At 39.2% G+C, this 7,927-nt stretch overlaps 1 long non-coding RNA gene across 1 annotated transcript in view; it reads right to left on the bottom strand.

The window, feature by feature from the left end:
- LOC116598132 overlaps positions 1–7,927 on the bottom strand; it is a 36,323-nt gene that overhangs the window by 7,576 nt on the left and 20,820 nt on the right. The gene's annotated exons all lie outside the window — the stretch shown is intronic.

Genomic DNA, 7,927 nt, shown 5'->3' with positions numbered 1-7,927 from the left:
CTTTGGATCACTACGTTTGTATCTTTAAGGTAAATACCCAATAGTGCAATTGCTGGGTCATAGGGCAGTTCTATTTTCAACATTTTGAGGAACCTCCAGGCTGTTTTCCAGAGTGGCTGCACCAGCTTGCATTCCCACCAACAGTGTAGGAGGGTTCCCCTTTCTCCGCATCCTCGCCAGCATCTGTCATTTCCTGACTTGTTGATTTTAGCCATTCTGACTGGTGTGAGGTGATATCTCATTGTGGTTTTGATTTGTATTTCCCTGATGCCGAGTGATATGGAGCACTTTTTCATGTGTCTGTTGGCCATCTGGATGTCTTCTTTGCAGAAATGTCTGTTCATGTCCTCTGCTCATTTCTTGATTGGATTATTTGTTCTTTGGGTGTTGAGTTTGCTAAGTTCTTTATAGATTCTGGACACTAGTCCTTTATCTGATATGTCGTTTGCAAATATCTTCTCCCATTCTGTCAGTTGTCTTTTGATTTTGTTAACTGTTTCCTTTGCTGTGCAAAAGCTTTTGATCTTGATGAAATCCCAATAGTTCATTTTTGCCCTTGCTTCCCTTGCCTTTGGCGTTGTTCCTAGGAAGATGTTGCTGTGGCTGAGGTCAAAGAGGTTGCTGCCTGTGTTCTCCTCAAGGATTTTGATGGATTCCTTTCGCACATTGAGGTCCTTCATCCATTTTGAGTCTATTTTTGTGTGTGATGTAAGGAAATGGTCCAATTTCATTTTTCTGCATGTGGCTGTCCAATTTTCCCAGCACCATTTATTGAAGAGGCTGTCTTTTTTCCATTGGACATTCTTTCCTGCTTTGTCAAAGATTAGTTGACTGTAGAGTTGAGGGTCTATTTCTGGGCTCTCTATTCTGTTCCATTGATCTATGTGTCTGTATTTGTGCCAGTATCATGCTGTCTTGATGATGACAGCTTTGTAATAGAGCTTGAAGTCCGGAATTGTGATGCCACCAACATTGGCTTTCTTTTTCAATATCCCTTTGGCTATTCGAGGTCTTTTCTGGTTCCATATAAATTTTAGAATTATTTGTTCCATTTCTTTGAAAAAGATGGATGGTACTTTGATAGGAATTGCATTAAATGTGTAGATTGCTTTAGGTAGTATAGACATTTTCACAATATTTATTCTTCCAATCCAGGAGCATGGAACATTTTTCCATTTCTTTGTGTCTTCCTCAATTTCTTTCATGAGTACTTTATAGTTTTCTGAGTATAGATTCTGTGCCTCTTTGATTAGGTTTATTCCTAGGTATCTTATGGTTTTGGGTGCAATTGTAAATGGGATTGACTCCTTAATTTCTCTTTCTTCTGTCTTGCTGTTGGTGTAGAGAAATGCAACTGATTTCTGTGCATTGATTTTATATCCTGACACTTTACTGAATTCCTGTATAAGTTCTAGCAGTTTTGGAGTGGAGTCTTTTGGGTTTTCCACATATAGCATCATATCATCTGCAAAGAGTGATAATTTGACTTCTTCTTTGCCGATTTGGATGCCTTTAATTTCCTTTTGTTGTCTGATTGCTGAGGCTAGGACCTCTAGTACTATGTTGAATAGCAGTGGTGATAATGGACATCCCTGCCGTGTTCCTGACCTTAGCAGAAAAGCTTTCAGTTTTTCTCCATTGAGAATGATATTTGCGGTGGGTTTTTCATAGATGGCTTTGATGATATTGAGGTATGTGCCCTCTATCCCTACACTTTGAAGAGTTTTGATCAGGAAGGGATGCTGTACTTTGTCAAATGCTTTTTCAGCATCTATTGAGAGTATCATATGGTTCTTGTTCTTTCTTTTATTGATGTATTGTATCACATTGACTGATTTGCGGATGTTGAACCAACCTTGCAGCCCTGAAATAAATCCCACTTGGTCGTGGTGAATAATCCTTTTAATGTACTGTTGAATCCTATTGGCTAGTATTTTGTTGAGTATTTTCGCATCTGTGTTCATCAAGGATATTGGTCTATAGCTCTCTTTTTTGATGGGATCCTTGTCTGGTTTTGGGATCAAGGTGATGCTGGCCTCATAAAATGAGTTTGGAAGTTTTCCTTCCATTTCTATTTTTTGGAACAGTTTCAGGAGAATAGGAATTAGTTCTTCTTTAAATGTTTGGTAGAATTCCCCCGGGAAGCCGTCTGGCCCTGGGCTTTTGTTTGTTTGGAGATTTTTAATGACTGTTTCAATCTCCTTACTGGTTATGGGTCTGTTCAGGCTTTCTATTTCTTCCTGGTTCAGTTGTGGTAGTTTATATGTTTCTAGGAATGCATCCATTTTTTCCAGATTGTCAAATTTATTGGCGTAGAGTTGCTCATAGTATGTTCTTATAACAGTTTGTATTTCTTTGGTGTTAGTTGTGATCTCTCCTCTTTCATTCATGATTTTATTTATTTGGGTCCTTTCTCTTTTCTTTTTGATAAGTTGGGCCAGGGGTTTATCAATTTTATTAATTCTTTCAAAGAACCAGCTCCTACTTTTGTTGATTTGTTCTATTGTTTTTTTGGTTTCTATTTCATTGATTTCTGCTCTGATCTTTATGATTTCTCTTCTCCTGATGGGCTTAGGGTTTCTTTCTTGTTCTTTCTCCAGCTCCTTTAGGTGTAGGGTTAGGTTGTGTACCTGAGACCTTTCTTGTTTCTTGCGAAAGGCTTGTACCTCTATATATTTTCCTCTCAGGACTGCCTTTGTTGTGTCCCACAGATTTTGAACCGTTGTATTTTCATTATCATTTGTTTCCATGATTTTTTTCAATTCTTCTTTAATTTCCCGGTTGACCCATTCATTCTTTAGAAGGATGCTGTTTAGTCTCCATGTATTTGGGTTCTTTTCAAACTTCCTTTTGTGGTTGAGTTCTAGCTTTAGAGCATTGTGGTCTGAAAATATGCAGGGAATGATCCCAATCTTTTGATACCGGTTGAGTCCTGATTTAGGACGGAGGATGTGATCTATTCTGGAGAATGTTCCATGTGCACTAGAGAAGAATGTGTATTCTGTTGCTTTGGGATGAAATGTTCTGAATATATCTGTGATGTCCATCTGGTCCAGTGTGTCGTTTAAGGCCTTTATTTCCTTGCTGATCTTTTGCTTGGATGATCTGTCCATTTCAGTGAGGGGAGTGTTAAAGTCCCCTACTATTATTGTATTATTGTTGATGTGTTTCTTTGATTTTGTTACTAATTGGTTTATATAGTTGGCTGCTCCCACGTTGGGGGCATAGATATTTAAAATTGTTAAATCTTCTTGTTGGACAGACCCTTTGAGTATGATATAGTGTCCTTCCTCATCTCTTATTATAGTCTTTGGCTTAAAATCTAATTGATCTGATATAAGGATTGCCACTCCTGCTTTCTTCTGATGTCCATTAGCATGGTAAATTCTTTTCCACCCCCTCACTTTAAATCTGGAGGTGTCTTTGGGCTTAAAATGAGTTTCTTGGAGGCAACATATAGATGGGTTTTGTTTTTTTATCCATTCTGATACCCTGTGTCTTTTGACAGGGACATTTAGCCCATTAACATTCAGGGTAACTATTGAGAGATATGAATTTAGTGCCATTGTATTGCCTGTAAGGTGACTGTTACTGTATATGGTCTCTGTTCCTTTCTGATCTACCACTTGTAGGCTCTCTCTTTGCTTAGAGGACCCCTTTCAATATTTCCTGTAGAGCTGGTTTGGTGTTTGCAAATTCTTTCAGTTTTTGTTTGTCCTGGAAGCTTTTAATCTCTCCTTCTATTTTCAATGATAGCCTAGCTGGATATAGTATTCTTGGCTGCATGTTTTTCTCGTTTAGTGCTCTGAAAATATCATGCCAGCTCTTTCTGGCCTGCCAGGTCTCTGTGGATAAGTCAGCTGCCAATCTAATATTTTTACCATTGTATGTTACAGACTTCTTTTCCCAGGCTGCTTTCAGGATATTCTCTTTGTCACTGAGACTTGTAAATTTTACTATTAGGTGACGGGGTGTGGGCCTATTCTTATTGATTTTGAGGGGCATTCTCTGAACCTCCTGAATTTTGATGCTCGTTCCCTTTGCCATATTGGGGAAATTCTCCCCAATAATTCTCTCCAGTATACCTTCTGCCCCCTCTCTCTTTCTTCTTCTTCTGGAATCCCAATTATTCTAATGTTGTTTTGTCTTATGTTGTCACTTATCTCTCGAATTCTCCCCTCGTGGTCCAGTAGCTGTTTGTCCCTCTTTTGCTCAGCTTCTTTATTCTCTGTCATTTGGTCTTCTATATCACTAATTCTTTCTTCCGCCTCATTTATCCTAGCAGTGAGAGCCTCCATTTTTTATTGCACCTCATTAATAGCTTTTTTGATTTCAACTTGGTTAGACTTTAGTTCTTTTATTTCTCCAGAAAGGGCTTTTATATCTCTCGAGAGGGTTTCTCTAATATCTTCCATGCCTTTTTCAAGCCCGGCTAGAACCTTGAGAATTGTCATTCTGAAATCTAGATCTGACATATTACCAATGTCTGTATTGATTAGGTCCCTAGCCTTTGGTACTGCCTCTTGTTTCTTTTTTTTGTGTTGAATTTTTCCGTCTTGTCATTTTGTCCAGATAAGAGTATATGAAGGAGCAAGTAAAATACTAAAAGGGTGGCAACAACCCCAGGAAAATATGCTTTAACCAAATTAGAAGAGATCCCAAATCGTGAGGGGGGAGAAAGGGGATAGAAAGAGGTTCAAAAATGAAGAAAGAAAAAAAAAGAAGAAAGAAAAAAAAGAAGAAAGAAAAAAAAGAAAAGAAAAGAATTAAAAAAAAGAAAACAAATAAGAAAAATATAAAAAAGAAAAAATATATATATTGGATAAACTAGTTAAAAAACGTTAAAAAAGAAAAAGGTAAAAGTTAAAAGAAAAATTTGCCAGAAGGCGAGAAAAAAAAACAAAAAATGAAAAAGAAAAAAATTAAATTAACTGCAAGACTACAAAAAATCACAGGGAAAAAGCCATGAGTTCCGTGCTTTGCTTTCTCCTCCTCTGGAATTCTGCTGCTCTCCTTGGTATTGAAACCGCACTCCTTGGTAGGTGAACTTGGTCTCGGCTGGATTTTTTGTTGATCTTCTGGGGGAGGAGCCTGTTGTAGTGATTCTCAAGTGCCTTTGCCCAGGCGGAATTGCACTGCCTTTACCAGGGGCCTGGGTGAGTAATCCGCTCGGGTTTGCTTTCAGGAGCTTTTGTTCCCTGAGCGCTTTCCGCAGAGTTCCGGAGGACGGGAATACAAATGGCGGCCTCCTGGTCTCCGGCCTGGAGGAGCCAAGAGCCCAGGGCCCCACTCCTCAGTGCGCCCTCAGAGAACAGCGCCCAGTTACTCTCGTCTGCCTGACCTCCGGCTGCGCTCCGAGCTCACCGAGCCTGCAACCGGTTCAAGGTAACACCGAGCTGTGAGCTTACTGTCGGCTCTGTCTCTGTAGCCGGCTTTCCCATTCCAATACCCGCAAGCTCTGCGACACTCAGACACCCCCGATCCTTCTGTGACCCTGCGGGACCTGAGGCCACGCTAACCCCGCGTGGGCTTCGCCCTGGTTTAGCCTCTGGAGTGATGTCCCTCAGCGGAACAGACTTTTAAAAGTCCTGATTTTGTGCGCCGTTGCTCCGCCGCTTGCCGAGAGCCGGCCCCTCCCCCCGGGGTCTATCTTCCCGTCGCTTTGGATTCACTTCTCTGCTGGTCCTACCTTTCAGAAAGGGGTTGTTTTTCTGTTTCCAGAATTGCTGTTCTTCTTCTCTTCGATCTGCCGATGAATTTTCAGGTGTTTGCAATCTTTAGATAAGCTATCTAGCTGATCTCCGGCTAGCTGAAGTAGTCTCAGGCTGCTACTTCTCCGCCATCTTGACTCCTCCCCCCTATATTTTTTTCTTTTAACCCATTTTCTTCTCCCCCCAGTTTGGGGTCTCCTCTGATTTGGTTAGTGTACATTTTTCTGGGGACTTTTCCACCCTTTTAGTATTTTATTCCCTCATTCATATATTTTTATCTGAATAAAATAACAAAGCAGAAAAATGCATCACCAAAAAACAAAACAAGAGGCAGTACTGACATCTAGGGACCTAATTAATACAGACATTGGTAATATGTCAGATATAAAGTACAGTATGACTATTCTCAAGGTGCTAGCTGGGCTCAAAAAAGGCATGGAAGATATTAGAGAAACGCTTGTCTGGAGAAATAAAAACCCTTCTGGAGAAATAAAAGAACTAAAATCTAAGCAAGTTGAAATCAAAAAGGAATTAATGAGGTGCAATCAAGAATGGAGGCTCTTACTGCAGGATAAATGAGGCAGAAGAGAGAATTAGTGATACAGAAGACCAAATGATGGGGAATAAAGAAGCTGAGTAAAAGAGAGACAAACAACTATGGGACCACAAGGGAAGAATTTGAGAAATAAATGATGCCATAAGACAAAACAATGTCAGAATAATTGGGATTCCAGAAGAAGAAGAGAGAGAGAGGGGAGCATAAGGTATATTGGAGAAAACTATAATATAGAATTTCCCTAATATGACAAAGGGAACAAGCATCAAATCCAGGAGGTACAGAGAACCTCCCTCAAAAATTAATAAAAATAGGTCCACACCCCGTCATCTAATAGTAAAACTTACTAGTCTTAGTGACAAAGAGAAAATTTTGAAAGCAGCTCAGGGCAAGAAGTCTGTAACATACAATGGAAGAAACATTAGATTGGCAGCAGACTTATCCACAGAGAGGTGGCAGGCCAGGAAGGACTGGCATTATATGTTCAGAGCACTAAATGAGAAAAATATACAGCCAAGAATACTATATCCAGCTAGGCAGTCATTGAAAATAGGAAAGATAAAAAGCTTCTAGGACAAACAAAAATTAAAAGAATTTGCAAACACCAAACCAGCCCTGTAGAAAATATTGAAAGGGGTCCTCTAAGCAAAGAGAGAGCCTAAAAGTAACAGACCAGAAAGGAACAGAGACAATATACAGTAACAGTCACTTTACAGGCAATACAATGGGCACTAAATTCATATCTTTCAATAGTTACCCTGAATATAAATGGGCTAAATGCCCCAATCAAAAAACACAGGGTATCAGAATAGATTAAAAAAAAATGCTGTCTGTAAGAAACTCATTTCAGACCCGAAGACACCTCCAGATTTAAAGTGAGGGGGGTGGAAAACAATTTACCATGCTAATGGACATCAAAAGAAAGCTAGGGTGGCAATCCTTATATCAGACAAATTAGATTTTAAGCCAAAAACTGTAATAAGAGAGGAAAGACACTATTTTGTACTCAAAAGATCTGTCCAACAAGAAGACCTAACAATTTTGAATATCTATGCCCCTAACATTGGGAGCAGCCAATTATATAAATAAATAATAACAAAATCAAAGAAACACATTGACATTAATACAGTAATACTAGGGAACTTTAACATCCCCCCCTCACTGAAATGGACAGATCATCTAAGCAAAAGTTCATCAAGGAAATAAAGGCTTTAAATGACACGCTGGACTAGATGAACATCACAGATATATTCAGAACATTCCATTCCAAAGCAACAGAATACACATTCTTCTCTAGTGCACATGGAACATTCTCCAGAATAGATCACATCCTGGTTCACAAATCACATCTCAACCAGTACCAAAAGACTGGGATCACTCACTGCATATTTTCAGACCACAATGCTCTGAAGCTAGAACTCAATCACAAGAGGAAAGTTGGAAAGAACTCAAATACACGAGGCTAAAGAGCATTGTACTAAAGAATAAATAGGTCAACCATGAAATTAAAGAACTGAAAAAATTCATGGAAAAAAATGAAAATGAAAACACAACTGTTAAAAATCTGTGGGACACAGCAAAGGAGGTCCTGAGAGGAAAGTATATAGCCTTTCTTTATATACAAGCCTTTCTCAAGAAATAGGAAAGGTCTCAAGTACAC

Source organism: Mustela erminea, chromosome 9 (assembly GCF_009829155.1).
Source record: "Mustela erminea isolate mMusErm1 chromosome 9, mMusErm1.Pri, whole genome shotgun sequence".
Taxonomy (NCBI): Eukaryota; Metazoa; Chordata; class Mammalia; order Carnivora; family Mustelidae; genus Mustela; species Mustela erminea.
The sequence above is the reverse complement of the archived record's forward strand: the minus strand, read 5'-3'. Positions and strand labels throughout refer to the sequence as shown.